Consider the following 19,507-nt stretch of genomic DNA (forward strand, 5'->3'; position numbering starts at 1 on the left):
AAACTTCTCAATTTTTGTATACATACATCTGAGCAGTACAGAAGCACGTAGAAAATCTCAGCCCGCTAAAATTAAAACTTTACTCTCTAGAATTTTTACAATGGAACTAACGGTAGATTGTTACCTCTGAACCATAGCTTTATCAAGACTTGTATCAGCTGTTAATTATGCTACAAGACTAAAACTTGGTGTAGCTTTGTTAATTGTCCTATCTGATCATTGGTCTTAAAGAATTTGTTTTATCATTAAAATTTAAAGTACTTAATCTATAATGCTTATGTACATTTTACTCACAAAAGTAGTTTTTACTAAATTACTAAAAAAACTAGAAGAGGTAACTGATTGTGGTATTTCCATTATTATTATTAGAGTGAACTGAAGCATCCTACCAATTTTCAATATTGTAGCTCTATTATTTCGCGCCTCTGATTTTTCCGAAAAACGCGGATTCTGGAGTCAATTTTAGTTTTATGGTTTTGGAAACCAGCACCACTCATTAATGACTTCTTACTGCACCTTCTCACCAAATTTTGGCTTCCTAGCGTCATTATTTAGCGCCTCCTATTTTTCTTTCAAAACGTGAATTTTACGTAAACTACTAATTTTATAACATTAAGATTTGTTACCTGAAACATTATTACATAGAACTATACTTTAACAAAGTTTTACACACAAATCTTAATTTTTACTTTTATGTTAAATGTGGTGCAATACTATATGCAGGCGCGTTACGATGACGCGACGCTACTAGCAGTGAACTAGGGTAAGTCCCGTGCACTCGCTCGCCTCTGTATCTTATACATGATACAGCGCTTGCTTTGCTTCAACCTACGAAATATTTGAAAGCAGTTTCCGAACGGCCCAACATTTAAATACGGGAACGGGTCATTGCGAGAATTTTGTAAATGCGAACTTGCGAGATTAATGCATATGAGACGCCTATTGGGAGCGCTTACTGAAATTACGACGTCGAGAAAGCGGTTACCGAAAAAATTGCAGTGGGATATAGTGCACAGTCCTAGCAATTCAATAGACGAATATTTGGACTTTGCAGAGAAATTAGAATGGGCGTTGAAGTTTAAACCGCAAAGTAAGCAGACAAATAGTTTTCAGAGTGGAGATCGTAACTGCAATCCGAGTAATTACTATGAAAGACATCCGGGAAGGTATCAACGGAATGCAAAAAAACAGTTTTAATAAGGGAAACGGTAACAGGAACACATCCAATGAAAAATTTCAAAGGGGTAATGGGAACGGTTACTTCCGTGACAGGGACCGACACCGAGAACTTATATTTGAGGGACCGGCACCTGGCGAAATGAACCAGCGTAATGAGAGATCGGGAAACTAGGTTTCGCCGCATCTCAGGTCCAGAGATGGCAAAATAAACCAGCGATGAATAGGACGAGAGTAAACGGAAATGTGATAGGCCGGCCGCGGTGGTCTAGCGGTTCTAGGCGCGCAGTCGGGAACCGCGCTACTAATACGGTCGAAGGTTCTAATCCTGCCTCGGGCATGGATGTGTGTGATGTCCTTAGGCTAGTTAGGTTTAAGTCGTTCTAAGTTCTAGGGGACTGATGACCACAGATGTTGAGTCCCATAGTGCTCAGAGCCATTTGAACAATTTTTTTTTTTTTTTTTTTTTTTTTTTTTTTTTTTTTTTTTTTTTTTTTTTTTTTTTTTTTTTGTGGAAACAAGTCCACTGCGAGGCAGACGGAAAGACGCGGTAAGGAAATAAATAGCAACCAAAAGCAAGTTCGCCGTAAACACGCTCGCGCCACTAGCATGTACCTCGCCGGACTCCAACCGGAATGTGTGGTTTTGGCGGAGGAAAGGAAGCTCTATTCATTGCAGATGACCGGTGTCAATACGTCATGTTTTGAAACTTTATTGGCCCTAGAATATGACAGACTAGTCATGACGGAAAGGGGAGAGCTATTCGTGGGCTAGCCTGCTTGACACTGATTGGCGACAGTCCGCAAATCAGCACTTGTCTTTTGGTGGGCACGTTTTCTTCCTGGTGTGCGTGTAAATGCACTGACAGTTCCCCTATAGCTGTTTGCTTAGGATACCGCGTCCGTAAACCGTGAGGCTTCTGCCCCGCGACCGCTCGCGGTCCGTTGCATTGGGATACCTGGCAGTCAGAACGCCGGAAGTTTGTAGCCATCCTCTCTATTGATGTTGTCAGTTTCCTTAGTAATTTTAATTTCCTTACGAATTTAGCGTTGCAGCTACCGCGACTTTTTCGTCAGCACAAGTGCTTCGTAGAACAAGAAGGCTGTCCAGAGCCACGGTGGTGTTCCGTTATCGCTGATTTATTATCCTGTGCTAATTACACATAGCACTGGTCTTTTGCTACTCGTGTACTAACTGGCCTCCCTGTCTTCCCTATGTAGGCTGCTCGGCACTCACAACGTAGTTCATTACCTCCTGCAGTATTTAGTTTGTTGACAGCACCCTTGGTGGAACCTATCATGTTGTGGGTCCCACGGCCGCTGCGGAAAACCGGTTTCGAACCTCGACGGCTGAGGACGTTGCCTAGCCTTTTACTGACGCCCTTCATATATGGTAAGTGCAATAACGGAAGCTTTTCTTCTTTGCCCCCTTCTTTTGTTTTATTTCGGTTGACTTTTGTACCCTTTCGTATAATGTTGTCATCATCATTGTCACGAAACGTTTCTTTTAATAGGTTGAAACGTTAATGTGCGCTTCAGAGAACAGTAAAAGTCGTTCCATACTTCTGCGAGCATGCCTAGAGTTCCTGCTGATGCTATGCGTCATCGTAGTTCAACCCGAGCCATCGTTTAGGAGGCCTGATGTTAAGAAAGGTCCTTATATACCGGAGTCAGTACGGTGGTGTTCCATTCCATTGAAGAATGTTGTATTATTGTCATCCCGACTCAATACACGCTGCTTTTGAATATGCGAACGGAGGGGCTAGCTGCATTCAAATGCAACTATGCAGTAAGGTGTACAGTGGTTGCACACTTTTCTGTGGGCTTTAAAACGATACAATATCTAATATCTGGTAAAAATCTTGTATAAATTTTTATTGAGATATTCATACCTCGTAAATTGGTAAGAGATGGAACGGATCTCAAGTGGTACACAAAAAAGGTCCGAACGCTGTTGCAGAGGCAACGGAAAAAGCATGCGAAGTTCAGAAGAACGCGAAATCCCGAAGATGGGCTAAAATTTACAGACGCGCGAAATTTGGCACGTACTTCAATGCGAGATTCCTTTAATAGGTTCCACAACGAAACATTGTCTCGAAATTTGGTAGAAAATCCGAAGAAATTCTGGTCGTATGTAAAGTACACAAGCGGCAAGACGCAGTCAATACCTTCGCTGCGCAGTGCCGATGGTACTGTTATCGACGACTGTGCGCTGAAGCGGAGTTATTGAACGCAGTTTTCCGAAATTCCTTCACCAGGGAAGACGAATGGAATATTCCAGAATTTGAAACACGAACATCTGCTAGCATGAGTTTCTTAGAAGTAGATACCTTAGGGGTTGCGAAGCAACTCAAATCGCTTGATACGGGCAAGTCTTCAGGTCCAGATTGTATACCGATTAGGTTCCTTTCAGATTACGCTGATACTATAGCTTCCTACTTAGCACTCATATACAACCGCTCGCTCACCGATAGATCTGTACCTACAGATTGGAAAATTGCGCAGGTCGCACCAGTGTTCAAGAAGGGTAGTAGGAGTAATCCATTTAACTACAGACCTATATCATTGACGTCGGTTTGCAGTAGGGTTTTGGAGCATATACTGTATTCAAACATTATGAATCACCTCGAAGGGAACGATCTATTGACACGTAATCAGCATGGCTTCAGAAAACATCGCTCTTGTGCAACGCAGCTAGCTCTTTATTCGCACGAGGTAATGGCCGCTATCGACAGGGGATCTCAAGTTGATTCCTTATTTCTAGATTTCCGGAAAGCTTTTGACACCGTTCCTCACAAGCGACTTCTAATCAAGCTGCGGAGCTATGGGGTATCGTCTCAGTTGTGCGATTGGATTCGGGATTTCCTGTCAGGAAGGTCGCAGTTCGTAGTAATAGACGGAAAATCATCGAGTAAAACTGAAGTGATATCAGGTGTTCCCCAGGGAAGCGTCCTGGGACCTCTACTGTTCCTGATCTATATAAATGACCTGGATGACAATCTGAGCAGTTCTCTTAGACTGTTCGCAGATGATGCTGTAATTTACCGTCTAGTAAGGTCATCCGAAGACCAGTATCAGCTGCAAAGCGATTTAGAAAAGATTGCTGTATGGTGTGTCAGGTGGCAGTTGACGCTAAATAACGAAAAGTGTGAGATGATCCACATGAGTTCCAAAAGAAATCCGTTGGAATTCGATTACTCGATAAATAGTACAATTCTCAAGGCTGTCAATTCAACTAAGTACCTGGGTGATAAAATTACGAACAACTTCAGTTGGAAGGACCACATAGATAATATTGTCGGGAAGGCGAGCCAAAGGTTGCGTTTCATTGGCAGGACACTTAGAAGATGCAACAAGTCCACTAAAGAGACAGCTTACACTACACTCGTTCGTCCTCTGTTAGAATACTGCTGCGCGGTGTGGGATCCTTACCAGGTGGGATTGACGGAGGACATCGAAAGGGTGCAAAAAAGGGCAGCTCGTTTTGTATTATCGCGTTATAGGGGAGAGAGTGTGGCAGATATGATACACGAGTTGGGATGGAAGTCATTACAGCATAGACGTTTTTCGTCGCGGCGAGACCTTTTTACGAAATTTCAGTCACCAACTTTCTCTTCCGAATGCAAAAATATTTTGTTGAGCCCAACCTACATAGGTAGGAATGATCATCAAAATAAAATAAGAGAAAGCAGAGCTTGAACAGAAAGGTTTAGGTGTTCGTTTTTTCCGCTCACTGTTCGGGAGTGGAATAGTAGAGAGATAGTATGATTGTGGTTCGATGAACCCTCTGCCAAGCACTTAAATGTTAATTGCAGAGTAGTCATGTAGATGTAGATTAATCATTTTTTTCACGGATGGGTCTCAAGCTTCAAAATTTGTTCAGTGACACCGTTACTGTTCGTCGTATGGGAGTGTTGATTATTTTCAGTCTTCATTATCGCAGTTTCTGAGCTGTGACACTTCGAATTATTAGCTGACCGACTTTTACAAGAAATAAAACTGTATCACGATTAATGAATTTCAATCTTCTTTATATAAAAATTAATACTTCTGCAGATTTGTTATACAACTTTGAGTAATAGTGCGTGGTGCACTTAAGGCACTGGTTTATAGAAAATTCCATGATTGTTATTTCTTTTAGTCCTCATTTTACCACTAGCGTTTGTACTACTCATTGTTCTGGGCGACCCGCATTTTCCTGCCGGAAACCCCCACTCTCTTAACACCGAGTTACGCACACGGAACGATCACGCCCTGGCCGGTCCCCTATACTCTCCGAAACATTCCCTGCCACATAGAGCAACTGCTGTCTTCCTTATGCACGCCCAGGTAGTCATTATCGTTATCAGCGTTACTATCCGACGTTTTCACGCTGCCATCCTCCGAACCGGCAAGCCACCAACCAAGTTTTTCGTAACGAACTGACAGTTTATGTTGTATCTAAACACGGTGACATTTTCATTTACACAAGTGCCAAAATTGTTCAAATGGCTCTGAACACTATGCGACTCAACTTCTGCGGTCATCAGTCGCCTAGAGCTTAGAACTGATTAAACCTAACTACCCTAAGGACATCACACACATGCATTCCCGAGGCAGGATTCGAACCTGAGACCGTAGCGGTCGCTCGGCTCCCGACTGTAGCGCCTAGAACCGCACGGCCACTCCGGCCGGCTACACAAGTGCACTGAAGCGCCAAAGAAACAGGTATATGCAAGTGTATTCAAATACAGATATATGTAAACAGGCAGAATACGGCGCCGGGATCGGCAAAGCCTATGTAAGACAACAGGTGTCCGGCGCAGTTGTTAAAACGGTTACTGCTTGTACAATGGTCGGTTATCGAGATTTAAGTGAGTTTGAACGTGGTATTTTAGTCGGCACACGAGCTTTGGGACACAGCATCACTGAGGTAGCGGTGAAGTGGGGATTTTCCCGTACTGCTTTTTCACGGGTGTGCCGTGAATATTAGGAATCCGGTAAAACACCAGAACACCGACATCGCTGCGGCCAGAAAAAGATCCTGCAAGAACGGGACCAATGACGACTGAAGATGATGGTTCAACGTGACAGAAGTGCCACCCTTCCACAGATTGCTGCAAATTTCAACGCTGGGTCATGAAGAAGTATCAGCGTGAGAACCATTCAAACAAAAATCACCGATATGGGCATTCGGATCCGAAGGCCCACTCGTATACCCTTGATGACTGCACGACACAAAGCTTTACACCTCACCTGGGCCCGTCAACACCGACATTTGACTGTTAATGAATGGGAACATGTCGTTTGAAATTGTATCAAGCGAATGGACGTGTACGAGTATGGAGACAACAGCATGAATCCAAGGACCATGCATGTCAGCAGGGGACTGTCCAATCTGATTGAGGATCTATAATTGTGTGGGACGTTTGCAGTTGGTGTGATATGAGACCCGTGGTACGTATAGATACGACTCTGACAGGAGACCCATACGTAAGAATCCTGTCTGATCACTGATATCCATTGTGCATTTCGACGGACTTGGGCAATTCCAGCAGGAGAATGCGACAGTCCACACGTCCAGAATTGCTACAGAGTGGCTCCAGTAACACTCTTCTGAGTTTAAACACTTCCATTGGCCAGTGAGCTGGGTAAATTTCAGGCATTACCTCTCACTACGAACTACGCAGTGGGCGATGGCCTTCACTTACCGACCTAGAGCAGTGGCGTTTGCGTAGAGTTGTCGGTGCGGACTGACAACCAACACCGCGTGGAATAGCCCCGGGAATCAAAGTGAGACGTAGACGAACGTATCCGTTAGGACAGTTAGGCGAAATTTGTCGTTAATGAGCTATGGCAACAGACAACCGACGCGAGTGCGTTTTCTAACATAGCGACATCGCTTACAGCGCTCTTCTGAGCTCGTGACCATATACGTTGGACGCTACACTACTGGAAAACTGTGACAAGGTCGCGTGAGTCTCGGTTTTAGCCGGTAAGAGCTGTTGGTAGGGTACCAGTTTGGCGCGGACACCACAAAGCCGTGGACCCAGATTGTCAACAACGCACTGTGGAAGCTGGTGGTTGCTCCATGACGGTGTGGGCAGTGTTTACATGGAATGAACTGTGTCCTCTGGTCCACCTGAACCGATCATTGACTGGAAATGGATATTTTCGGCTACTTGAAGACCATTTGTAGCCATTCATGTGCTTCATATCCCCAAAAAACAATGGAGTTCTTATGGATGACAATGCGCTATGTCACTGGGCCACAACTGTTCGCTATTGTTTTAAAGAACATTGTGGACGAATCGAGCGAATGATTTAGCCACCCAGATCACCCGACATGAATTCCATCTAACATTTATGGAACGTAATCGAGAGTTCAGTTCACGCTCAAAATCCTGCACCGGCAACACTTCAGCAATTATGGGCGTCTAGAGAGGCAGCACGGCTCAGCACTTCTGCAGAGGACTTCCAGCGACTTGTTGAATCCATGCGACGGCGAGTTGCTGCGCTACACCGTGCAAAGCGAAGTCCGCCGACACGATATTGGGACGTATCGCAAAACTTTTGTCATCTCAGTGTAGAAATCCTTGGATAAGGCAAGAGATCCTGTACTTAACTGATGTTAGGAGAAAAGTGAGAGTGCAAAAACGAAGCAGGCAAACCGGATACAGACGTCTAAAAAATGAGTTTGACACAATAGGCGAAATTGTTAAGGAGGCATCTTTGGACAACAAAGGTAAGGCTGTGGAAGCATGCGTGACTAGGGAAACTTTAATGCCGTGTATACGAATATTAAAGTCATCTTTGCAGAAAAGAGATGCAGCTGTATGAATATTAGGACGTCACCTGGCAAGCCGATCTTAGCAAACGAAGGAAGGGTGGAGGTTTTCAGGAATACGCAATAGACCTTTATAAGCAAAATCAACTTGAAAACAATTTTATCAAAACGAATGTGGAAGTAAATGAAATCGAGATCAGAGATATGACACAACGAGAACAATTCTGACTGGGCACTGAGAGATCAAAGTGAACATAAGGCCCCTGCAGTAAACGACTTTCCCTCTGACCTTGTAGGCAGTTTGTGAAGGAAGTCTTGTCTTTTGTTCACGGAATTCTACGACGTCTACGACCGTTGTTTAGCGGTAAGCCGCGTGGCGTCTAAATGCAACATCCAGCGATCGAGACCACTTGTGTAAATTCTTATAGCATCTTTCGTCTGAATTCTGAAGTCATGAGTGTAATGGTAGCGCAGCTAAAACGTATTTCCCTTTCTGACACACCGATAAGACCTTCTTTGCGACAGATATCTTTGCAGGCTGGATGCCTGTGAAAGCCGTATGCGTCAGAGATCTCCGGGACCTGTTAGCGGCGTATGCGCTGGGCTCTATCGTCATCTGCCGTAAGCGTTAGCAACCGCTCATTGCTCTGGTTAGAATGAAATGCTTCGCTCTTGCTGAGTGATACTCCACACAAAATCACGCTTGGTAGCAGTGGAGGCAAATGACCCGTTTTAATACGGCCAATATTGTAGAACCCTGGTGTGTTTGACATGAGTGTGTCTGAAAATTAAATGGTATGTGATAGAACCAGAATACCTCACGACTTGTTTGATGTTATAACTAATTTTTATATTTCGTTTCTTTTCCTTTTAGCAGCGATTAGTGATGAAATTTTTCCCTCAGGAATTCGTATGTTTTCATCAATTCACAGCGATTAACTGTCATGTAATGAGTTTTACTTTCACTGTTTGATTCCTTATGGTAAATATATGCGGCAAATTGTAGGAATATCTTGGTACGATTAGGTGCTTTTACGACTGTAGAGCACTGTAGCAGTCATTTACAGCGTTCCAAGCAGCAGTCGATGCGGAGATGGTGCTACGTAATTATAGCAGATTGTGACTTGGGATTGTTTCTACAGTGGCCACATTGAGGAGATCATTGACAGAGAAATTTAAGTATATCTAAAGTTACTGTAAAGTAAATTTGTGCTAGTACTGTTTTTTATGAAAGATTTCGAGATGAAACCACTGGGGGCATATGTACTTTTGACACAAAATTTATGAAATTTTACGCTCATTTTTACTTTGTTATTTAGGACTACAATTTGATATACGCATTATGAGTTCATGAAAGTTGCTAGAAGTGGGATTGCGTCTAGGAATAATTACGAATGTTCTTTGAAATATATTACATTGACTGAGGGGTGATTGAAAACTGTGTGTCCTCGTGGTTCCGAAGTGAATCCACCGCCTTCAACCAATTGATTGTTTACCTTTAGCCAAATTTCTTCCTGTATCCGTTGCTTACTACGACAGTAGAGGTTACTTTTGTGCAAAACTTTAAAATTATATATTTTTTCTATTGTTGAATCTCAAACGTTTAAACTGCTTCCTTCCGTTACCTTTTTTTAGAAACTCAATTTCTTCGTGACTTTAGGCTATGTTTTTGCTCATACGCACGCAGCATGTGTGAGTAGGAGAGTGAGTGAGAAAGGGATAACTGGGTGATGGCAGTGTAACGCACGAGTCGTGTGGCCAGTTTGCCTTTAGTTGTTGGTTTCAATGGTTTCAATGAAGAAAATATTATTCTGCTCTCGCCGTAATGTGCATTGAAGCTACCATACTATCCTGTGGCCGACAGCCCACCACTATCACACATATTTTCACTTCTCTGTATTTGCAGCTCGCTGCGTAAAGCTTGTCCTCATCCCTTCAGATTCCGTGTGTAGAGTCTTAAGTTCGTTAGATGTTCGAGCGTGACGATGACAAATAATACATTAAAATTTACAGGGCATTAAGGAAAATATCGACGGTAGGCATTGCATCTCAATGTGAAGAAATCGACTGATTATGAAATCAGTACATCTAAAAAATAATGGGAATTGCTGCCTGTCTCGGTAGATGCTGCAATACTTCAAAAACACATGTTTAGGAATGATTCCGAATGGTTCTTAACGACGATAGTAATGAGACAGATGTTACACTGACAGACTAATAATATTTCTCAGAAAAGGCAATATAAATTTCTAAATTGATTGCTGTATGACTAGTACTAACACTTGCACAGTGTTTAGGCGTGTCACTTAGTTTAGGAAGTTAATTTTCTGCTTATTGTCCTTGCCATGCAAGTCTCATCTACATGGTTCAAAAACAGCACCTATTTTACTTGAACTGATATCCACAGTCCCACCTTCCTCATGACTCAAATTTAAAGAAATACAGCACTTAATTACATCAGATTACGACCGATTGCTGTCCTTCTTTAATACAATACTTGACAGTCTCTACACACACAAGGCTCTATTGGATTCCAACTTAGTTTTTGATGACTCATGATAAAATCATGAAGTAAAATGTTTCTAAATTATTAAGCTTCTGCAATAACGTATTACACACTTTTTCTGGATGAGATTGGTGTGGCGTTCATTGACTTCGCGAATAACTATTAATTTATCTGCTGGTTTCTCCAGCATTGTAGCATTTGATGTGTCCTTCGTAGTTTCCAGTCTCATGATTTATTTTGATATCCTCTGGAGATGTCTGTACAAAACCCTCTTTCTACAAGCATATCTGTTTAGAGCCTACAAAAACAACAGACACGCAACACCAGCAACAGCCACATACGTACACAACACTGGACATCCCTTTGGAAATGTAGAGCAAATTGTCGTGTTACACTACTAATTAAGTAAAGATCGTCAAACTGGATTTGTTGGAAGAAATGAAAATAATGTCAACATCGCAAAAAATATGAATATAAAATACTGAACGAGAAATAACGTTGTGATTCGATGAACTTCTTCAGAAGCTTCCATAGTTCAATAAATATGCACATAAGATGGTGGTACGTATAAATAAGTACCATTGCAAATAAAATACAAGCAAGTAACGATTTACATATCATACGAAAAGTACTTTCCACATTATAGAACAGTACACAAACTCTGAAAGATTTATAACATCATATCTCTATTCGCAATATGTAAAATATCCTTATGCCTTTCGTTGTTCACTTCTGTTTTCAATATGCAATAAATATTGTGAATTGTCTTATTGAAGTCTTATATATGTAAGTTTCTGAAGAAGGGAACAACAATTAATCTGTAAGTAACAAGTTTTTCTATTGCCAAATTCGCCCTCAAATTTATGGAACAGTCCATCATTAATTACAAAACTGAATGTATTTATATATATCACAACAAAGACAGCAGAATAATACAACAGCTCGCGCATCGTAAACATCACACGATGTCATAATGGATCAAAAACACACTTAAGGATAGAGGTTATTTCCCCCAACGGGCAGTGCAGGAAATTAATAAAAGGAATTTGTGACTAGCAGCAGCAAGTGTAATTTTATTACATGTAAGACCATTACTCGATATCCTTGTGTGTATTGTCATTGCTTCTTCTCCTGACTTCAACATACTGGTTTAATGCTCCCAATATTTTTCTCGGGATATCCCTCCCTGTTTCTTTTCCACGTTTTCTTTAATTACTCTGATTTAGTAAAAATCCAGCAAATAAGCTACGACTAAAAGTATATGGTTCAACATAGTAACGTAATGTTGTACCTTCGTTTGAGAGGAAATAGATCTCTAGTTACAGATATTGTCAGCTCTCTTGTAGATAAACCATTCCGTTCTTTCTTCCTCTGAGTTCATTATTCTCCCCATCGTGGCCATGATTTGGTATTACTTCAACAAATATATATAAGTGTGACGAGTTTTTTTAATCCATCAGTAAACTATATGCAACAAATTCGAAACATATTTTATATTTCTCATACATTTTGTCTTTGTGCAAGATACACCACCGAATTTTTTCCTGTATCATTTGTTTTAATAAATTAACCTTCTTTGTTGTCCCCTGAAGATATTGAAAGTGCATCAGCCAAAGCTAAACATTTGTAGTGTGCCAGCTGTAAACGAGCCGATACGTCTCATAATTTAATCTGTATCACTGAATTGAACTTCATAAAAGGGTAATGGCTCGATTCAGTAAGAGAAATGACTGACGTTTTTTCTATTTTTCTTATATCAATATAATAACAATGGCTTGGTTCCACTATCTTCAGAAAAATCCCACCAGTAATTTCATAGTAGCTAGTAGTGTGTGTCTGGTGTGGTTTGATATTAATATTCGCTGCATATGGGAGTCGTGAGGGTCTGTAAGATAAGGTTGACAGTAACTGTTAACTAGACGGTGCTCTCAAGCGGAAGCAGATACCGTTGGGAAGCGAGGTCTGAAGTGAGGCAGGCGCATTGTCGAGCAAGTCGCTGGGATGAGGGGACAAATTGAAGTATGACTATATATATGAACTGGGCGAGAATCCGGTAATAGAAAATGTCTTCTGTGTATACTTTAAGAAGGTGTTGCATGAATGAGGATTCGTGCAGTATTTCTATTTAAAATTATTCACAATATTTTTCGTTGATAGTAAGATAGTCCCTTAGGCCATGTGTTCATTGAATATCTTAATTTTTGATATTTACATTATTGAATTGTGCACCTCACGTAAACTATTTATATATATCGGTATTCTGGAAAGCTTGTTGTGTCAAGTTAGACGTTTCTGATGGATGACTTTGTTTCACTGATGATTTGGAACCAGCCATTTTTATGCATAGAACAGATCACATGTGGTTGCAATTAATGATATAGATGTGTTGTTCCTAATTTGCACTGCTTTTCTGTAGACTTTCGTGGGAATAAGTGGTAAATCATCGCTGTTTTCTTTGTGTGGCGAACCACGTGTTGGAAATGCAGTCGGATGCACTCCATCGCAGTGTCTCTACATCTACATCTACATCTATACTCCGCAAGTCACCCAACGGTGTGTGGCGGAGGGCACTTTACGTGCCACTGTCATTACCTCCCTTTTCTGTTCCAGTCGCGTATGGTTCGCGGGAAGAACGACTGTCTGAAAGCCTCCGCGCGCGCTCGAATCTCTCTGATTTTACATTCGTGATCCCCTCGGGAGGTATAAGTAGGGGGAAGCAATATATTCGATACCTCATCCAGAAACGCCCTTTCTCGAAACATGGCGAGCAAGCTACACCGCGTTGCACAGCGCCTCTCTTACAGAGTCTGCCACTTGAGTTTGCTAAACATCTCCGTAACGCTATCACGGTTACCAAATAACCCTGTGACGAAACGCGCCGCTCTTCTTTGGATCTTCTCTATCCCCTCCGTCAACCCGATCTGGCACGGATCCCACACTGATGAGCAATACTCAAGTATAGGTCGAACGAGTGTTTTCTAAGCCACCTCGTTTGTTGATGGACTACATTTTCTAAGGACTCTCCCATTTAATCTCAACCTGGTACCCGCCTTACCCACAATTAATTTTATATGATCATTCCATTTCAAGTGGTTCCGCATGCATACTCCCAGATATTTTACAGAAGTGACTGCTACCAGTGTTTGTTCTGCTATCCAGTAATCATATTTCCCTACAAGGAAGCCTTGTGTCCGCCCCTCCCACTACCCGCTTCAACTTTTGTAAATGTCGTCCTCACCATCAATTACGATATAATGACTATCCAATTTGATTCAGTGTGATTGTGATATAGAAATTATTTTGTAGGTTATTTACTTTGACTGAAATGTCAGAATATGTGTTCATCTCTAATGTAGGAACTAAAAATGTGTTTCCGTTGTCTCTGCTGCTGTGGTTGCTCAGGCCTTCACATTTTTTTTTAATTATTGGTATACATCAAACAAAGGGATAAAATGTGTGGTTCCTCCCATATGCCTTCACACTGGGATCATGTAGAATATAACGTCCCTCACCCGCCCCCCCCCCCTCCCCTCCCCATCGCAGCCTCGCTCCCCTATTTCTTGTCTTTGTCGTGAGATGCGTACTCATCTCCACATGATGTGCTAGTCATTACGGTGGAATTAAAGTAATTTACTTATTGTGGATGTTTTAACCACATTCGACAAATTCTTCTTAAGGTTCTAATTCCACGTCTCCTACCATTAAAAAAGTGTGTCTTTCTAGTTTGTTAATATAAAGAGTTGATTGGGGATGGTATGTGGATGGCAGGTACCACTGAATTGATGGAATTTCACTATTTTTAAATAAATAACACATATTGGGTGTGCCATAGGGACTCCGAAATTTTCCTAATTGGAAATGTGGTACTGCTGATTGTGATAAGCTCGTGTGGCAGTATTATCTTCTCTGGTCGTTTACCAAATGTCTTGCCACTGACTTTAGTAGAGAGTTATAGGAGGGTGATTGTTTATTTAGTGCTAAACATGGCATTAGGCGACTGAATATTTTTCTTGGGGCTCCATTTGATTTCAGGAATCAGTACTACTGCTTTATCAGTTTGGGACTGAGGTAAACATGATCATATTTCTCCTGTTAATGGTTTCGGTAGGCCGTAGTGCTGATTCTTTAAGCTGCTGAATTTTTCTTTGATGTAAACTTTTTTTTAATAATTTGTGATCCTTTAGATGCTTCTCCAGCCGTTCATGTACGTTGTGTGGATTTTGGATTTGTTCTTGATAATAGCAAGCCTGTTCATATATCTGCGATTTATTATTAGTTTCAAGTGCGTCTTAATTGCACTTTTGGTGGATTTTGTGTCTTTTGTGTAATTTTGGTGGATTTTTCTCTGTTCGTGTGTGTGCGTGCTCAGTTATGGGCAGATTTGGGTGTGAAGTGCAGACACGGACTCCTTTAGCTTAATGAAAATTTTGGAAATTTGTGGTAAGATCTTATGGGACCAAACTGCTCAGGTCATCGGTCCCTAAGCTTACACACTACTTAAACTAACTTACGCTAAGGTCAACACACACACACATGCCCGAAGGAGGACTCGAACCTCCGACGGGGGGAGCCGCGCGCACTGTGACAAGACGCCTCAGACTGCGCCGCTACCCCTCGCGGCTTTAGTTTAATGTGCTGGCCTAATAATAAAGACCACAAGTCCGAGTGAACATAGGAAGACTGCCATGTTAACCTGTAGTTTATTTGCAGTGGAGACTAGACGTGTCCGCAGCTCGTGGGCGTGCGGTAGCGTTCTCGCTTCCCACGCCCGGGCTCCCGGGTTCGATTCCTGGCGGGGTCAGGGATTTTCTCTGCCTCGTGATGACTGGGTGTTGTGTAATGTCCTTAGGTTAGTTAGGTTTAAGTGGTTCTAAGTTCTAGTGGACTGATGGCCATAGATGTTAAGTCCCATAGTGCTCAGAGCCATTTGGACCAGACTAGACGTGATGTAAATGTTAATTTCCCTGAGAATCAGATTGTTCCTTCAGTGAGACGTAATAATGCACGTGACGAAGGATCCAGTCACACTTGTCCTGCGATCATGAACCATAATGGGCTGTACAAGAATTAACTGTGATACTGCTACCGGGGACACAGTGTTGTCGCAGTAGGTAGGCTCTCCCATCGCCAGTGAAAATTCAGGGGATTTGATTAGGTCTTTTCAGTACCTAATCACCTTGATAGCGCTCAACTGGCCACTCAGCTTGCATCGGGGCTTCTAGTAATGGCCCGATACTAGGAACCTAATAGAGTTTTGTAAAGAAGGAGATGCAATAAATGGGGCAGAGAATGGGAAGACGACTATGCATTAAGACAAAAAAATGAAAGAGGGATACAGGAACTTAGGCAAGAAATAGGTAAAGGGAGGCACAAATGGAGACAGGAAATTAATAACGATGATGCAGAAAGAGAGTAATAAAAGGTCTGAGAGTAGACGAACAGTGTCGAATGATAAATTTATTTCTGGGAATAATGGGGATAGATGCGACTTAATGTAAGTTAGAAACCTCTACCAGAAAATGATAGTACTGTGACAATGGTAGACAAAGATGCTGTACAGAACATGAAGAGGGACTTTATTATGATACTGCAGTTACATTTAAAACTGTTAACGAGAAATACCTCTCTGAAGGGCAATTACTCTAGCAAATATTACACAGTAAGGATTTTTTGTTAGTAGATACTTACTTACCAACTTACTATACCTTCCGTGTCCAGGCAAGAACATCAAACTCTTTTTTCCAAAAACTCAGCTGTACAAACAAACACCGTTCTTGGGCACATTATAAAATTTTTGGTCGTCTGTATTTCTTCGCATTTACACTGGACATCTTCAGAGTACTGCTCTGAGATGTTAGTTGATCTCTTTATCACACCCTAAGATGCTGAAAGTCCAGTCCAATCTGACCTACAGGGAAGGGAAACTCCCCATAAGACCATAAAAAATAAAGGGAAATAGTGTCGCTCAATGGATAACGTCTTCTTGAATATAACTTACTAGCGGTGGCCCTATCAAGCGCGAATGTACTGGTACGACACCTCCCACGGATATATTGATGAAGGACTCGTCTATCAACAAGGGTAAGTAGCGATCACTATGGTCGGCCGGTGTGGCCGAGTGGTTCTAGGCGCTTCAGTCTAGAACAGCGCGACCGCTACGGTTGCAGATTCGAATCCTGCCTCGGGCATGGACGTCTGTGGTGTCCTTAGGTTAGTTAGGTTTAAGTAGTTCTAAGTTCTAGGGGACTGATGACCTCAGATGTTAAGTCCTATGAGACATCAAATGAAATGATTAACTCAGTAAATCAAGCATATAAACATTTAATAAATAGAAAAAAAGGTTGTAATTATGAACATGGACCTTGATACAAGTGGATGGATACACGACAGCATAATATGAAACCAAATCGTGGATTTGGACAATGAACCTGAAAGTCGTTGGTAATCTGAAGAAAGATCCCCGGAAAAGCAATAACAAACACTTGTAGATTCGCCAAAGTGCATGATAGCTTACGACTAGCTGACTGTGGATGTTAAATCTACGCAATGAAACCCTGATGCAATTTAACTAGCTTCGCGTCTCCCTCACTTCAGTGACTACATCTACGGCTCGTTGTTACGATTCTTCAATGATGCTAGTGCCGAGGACGGCTGCAGGAGCTGCTGTGTCACAAACAATCTCGCCTTCCAACTGAAACAGACCTTGTTAGTTCTGACCAATAATCATTTTATAAATAGTTTTAACAAATTCCTAACCTTGTGGATTTTGTCATGGTTGTCCATCAGTGCCGTGGTATGGGAAGTGATGCAGAGAATCTTTCCCACTACATGTCAGACTTCCAATCCCGGTTAACCAAATTTCTTGCATGGGATATCGTGCCTTCTACTGAAACAATTAGTGAAAGCCGAGCCGATCACAGATCCTCTCACTCAGATTTAGACAAACATTCCTTCACGGCAGCCCCATGACAATTGGCCGGTTCCATAGTCTCAAGCTCTGAGATTTTCAGCTGGCTTTCAGATCGTATCTCACCAAAAACAAGTCGTTCTAACGTCGCTCACAATGCAGTTTTTATGAAACAGGCTGCGCTCCTACGCGCCTGCTATGCAAACATGAGACACTGCGACTACCCTATTCTCTACCGCCTGAGGAGCCCCTCTAATTGCCGAACACATTTATGAAACTATTATTCTATTACAAAACAAAAGGTTGTGTAACAGTTTGAGCGAAACTGCCACCTGACAGTCCCACTTAGCCATGTAAACTTCGCATGTTGCGACTCCTGTTCTCATCTTTTCAGTGCTCCCCATGTACTACACTGTAGCTGCTGCTCTTGTGTTTTCAGGGTTGTATTTTGCAGATTCCAACGATAGAGATATGCCACGGGTCTCAGGTCGGGAACCTAGCGCTGTTGTCCGCGGGTTGGAACTTTTTGGTGGTTGTAAATTAAGTGCCGCGAGTGAGTTTGCTGTTTTATCGTCTCAGTTTCACTGGCTATTTTGCGGATGATATTTGTGATGTCATGGTCGCGAGTGGGTAAATTTTGTGGACTGGCGTTAGGCCTCCGACATTTGCTGACAATCCTGACAGCCTTATTTAAAGTAATGTATACTTGTTTGGAGTGGGTAGAAGCCTCCCATACTGGTGACACATGCTCTACAGACGCAAAACAATGTCATATTGCTGACGATGAAGAACTTCAGGCTGCGATCCACATGTTTCTCTTGACAGTTTATGTACTAATATAGTATTCTTTATTCTTTTAGATCGTGCTATATTTTTTTTTTCTTTTAAATGACAGTCCACAATCTAGGCTGCCTCCCAAGTATTATTGTTTAGTGCAGTGGTGTAGTCTAATCCCTCTCCATTCTATTTTCTACTGTCTTGGGAATTCTCTATTACACAGGTTTAATGCGAAAATTTGATTTTTTTATTGATTACCTCACAGATGATTTTCTTCATAGTATTTCTCCAAGGTATCCACAGCCTCTGTCAGTTTTTTTCCTACAGCTTCAAATGCTCTGGCTAGTGCAGTTATACCAGTGTCATCCGTTCAAACAAATCTTTTCATTTCCTGGTTTGGTGGCTGGTAATTTATATACATGTAGTACAGCATAGGTGAAATAACGCACCCTTGTAGGAACCGATTATTTGGGTTTCTCCATCTACTTTTCTTCCCGTGGCAGTTTATGCAGAATATTCGATTCTGTAGCATGCTGACTTGCATGTCGAATTTCCTCTGTTATTTCACAGACTTTCGTGAGGTGTCATTAGTGGTTTACTGTATCGTAGGCAGCAGAAAGGTCAACAAAGACAGCAACAGTTATTAGTTTCCTTTCAAAACCGTCTTCGGTGAGTAGAGTCACATTTAGTACTTGACTACAACATGTTTCCCCTGGTCGGAAACCAACATCATTACTCCTTCTAATACTTTATATATAAGTACATTAAGGAAATAAGATGGAAGTTTTCTGGCACGATCAGCTTTTTCAGGTATTATTAATGCTGTTACTTGTACTTTCTTCCATAGTTTAATTAGACGTTTAGCGCTGTGCGACATTGTTTCTCTTAAGATAACATGATATTACGGGGAGGTTATTTCCCTGCAGGTCGCCAGTAATCAGACATGTAGCATCTTGTGAATAAGTTAAAGATTTTAGCTGACACCTCATAAAGTGAAAATTTCCTTATGGAAGTAGAAGTAGGGTCTGACAGCAAACTGAGACATAAATTTTGATATAGAGCTATAGTGGCATGTTTTTGAGTGTAAAGACATAATAAGGATGTTAAGTCAATTGGGAGCAAGAGACTATTGGAAATGTCTGAGACTCGAACAGACTACAAATTTAGTGGTCAGAAGACCATGTACATAAAAATGGTAGTATCGTGAGTGCTATTCTGTTGATTCTTTTTATTTGTGTCTTTTAGTGCCAGAAATGTGTGTGTAATTTTAGTGCAACGTGTTTTGATATTCATCTTACTTCTTAGGTTTTGTGCCATTTGTGTTATTTCCTTGTGAGAATTTCATAGTGTAAGTGAAACGTGACAGTGAGGCAAGC

The sequence above is a fragment of the Schistocerca gregaria genome, chromosome X (genome assembly GCF_023897955.1).
Source record: "Schistocerca gregaria isolate iqSchGreg1 chromosome X, iqSchGreg1.2, whole genome shotgun sequence".
NCBI lineage: Eukaryota > Metazoa > Arthropoda > Insecta > Orthoptera > Acrididae > Schistocerca > Schistocerca gregaria.